Raw genomic sequence first — 1888 nt, forward strand, 5'->3', positions numbered from 1 at the left:
TAAGACGGTTAGAACCCGATAAGACAATGGTTGAAAAGTTGGAGGAAACTAAATAAACTTTAAAAAACGTTAAACAGCGCGAGTTTTTTGCATTTTTGATCTCCAGGACATGGTAACTTCTTAGCTGGCAGCTCTAAAGCTCATGGTAAGTTCTGCGATATTCAAAACCAAGTAGGATACCTGACCAAACTTTATCGAGACAAAGACAATCATACGACCAAACTTACCAAACCTTCATACACCAAAGGAAAGGATGCCACTTTAATGCCGGATTTGCTTTCAGTCCTCTCTACTTCTACTTTGCCATATTTCCTTATCAATTTACTTCATGAGAAGTAAAGGCAGAAGTTGAGTGTTTACATTCAGATCAATTACCTATTTCCTCAAACTTCCTGGCTTCCTACTTTTAGTTTATTTGAACAGAGTAATCATGCCGATTCTTTGACTCATGCACTAAACTGACAATCAATGGACCACAAGGAAATAGAAGTGGCAGTGGATCTTCAGGCATGACATCTTCAGGAACTCTAGGATGTAGTAAATTTGTAGAAGCTTAACCTACCCTCCAAGGCTGTTACAAACTTTTGGAGTCTACCTTACTGTCTTCTTCTTCTTTTTCTTCACCTTTTCCCGTGTACAGACAGGGGCAGCGTTTTTTGTCAGCCGGCTGTTCCAAACTTTTGGAGTCTACCTTACTGTCTTCTTCTTCTTTTTCTTCACCTTTTCGCGTGTACAGACAGGTGCAGCGTTTTTTGTCAGCCTCTCAATCAGCCCTAACTAGGGTGATTGCTTTGGGCTGACATTTGGTTTTGGCTACAAATTTTACAAGTGGATGTCCTTCAGCCTTCACACTCAACCTTTGCTATTTCTTTAGCAAGGGAAATTCAGGCTGCTATACTCCCTGTTTAAAGTCCCCTAGCAATACTAAGCTGGTCTACTCCCTGTTTAAAGTCTACCTTACTGTATAGGAGAAAAATGGAGCTCAAAGGGGGGGGTTCTTCTGAGTTTTTGGACTGGTTTGGCAAGAGACTTTTGCTCCTTCAAACATTTATTCAAATTTATCAAATCTAGTAAGTTTGTTTTTGAATCATCCATTGTTCTAATTATTATTTTCTATTTTTTAGTGACATTTTTTTTTAAATTTATCACATACCTACCTTTTCACTAGGTATTCCTTTGATATTTTTTACTTTCTATTACTACGGTATAGTGAGCTATACCTACTAGTAATGAAAGTATTGCAATCGGTCTAAATTTTCAAAATTGGGAAATGGTTGGAAATATCCGTTTTTCTTTCTTGTGAATTCCTTTTAATACTTAACTCTTACAAGATATGTGCCTTTGTTTTATGATAAATTTATCACATACCTACCTTTTCACTAGGTATTCCTTTGATATTTTTTACTTTCTATTACTACAGTATAGTGAGCTATACCTACTAGTAATGAAAGTATTGCAATCGGTCTAAATTTTCAAAATCGGGAAATGGTTGGAAATATCCGTTTTTCTTTCTTGTGAATTCCTTTTAATACTTAACTCTTACAAGATATGTGCCTTTGTTTTATGATGTACTAGAGAAAAAAAAAAAGTAATAATATTTGAAAACAGTTTTTATAGTAATCTAGTTCTAAGTAGTTAAATTTTCCAAGTTTTTAACAAGTTTTGTTCCTTTTCTTTTGAATCTCATGGATACACAGACACAACGAGGAGTCTGACAGAGGCAAAGCATCCTAAACGGGCTACTTTCCAGCTCTAAAAGGACATAATAAATCTTACCCCTCCAAAGTACAAACAGAAAGGTAAGTTAAAATGAAACAAAAAGTATTGGGAGAAAAAAAAAAAAAAAAAAAAAAAAAAAAAAAAAAAAATATTTTCCCATAAATTAATA

At 34.7% G+C, this 1888-nt stretch overlaps 2 protein-coding genes across 2 annotated transcripts in view; both read left to right on the plus strand.

Annotated features, from left to right (window-relative positions):
* The window catches only part of LOC113468825 (DNA-directed RNA polymerase III subunit RPC8-like), a 32711-nt gene that overhangs the window by 8195 nt on the left and 22628 nt on the right, over nt 1-1888 (plus strand). The window lies entirely within an intron of this gene.
* Nucleotides 92-1888, plus strand: part of LOC103512621 (DNA-directed RNA polymerase III subunit RPC8) — a 24209-nt gene continuing 22412 nt past the window's right edge. The window contains exon 1 of the mRNA XM_008477393.2: nt 92-145. The gene's annotated coding sequence lies outside the window, so the exon portion shown is untranslated. The remainder of the gene's footprint in view (nt 146-1888) is intronic.

The sequence above is a fragment of the Diaphorina citri genome, unplaced genomic scaffold (assembly GCF_000475195.1).
Source record: "Diaphorina citri unplaced genomic scaffold, Diaci psyllid genome assembly version 1.1 scaffold865, whole genome shotgun sequence".
NCBI classification, from domain to species: domain Eukaryota; kingdom Metazoa; phylum Arthropoda; class Insecta; order Hemiptera; family Psyllidae; genus Diaphorina; species Diaphorina citri.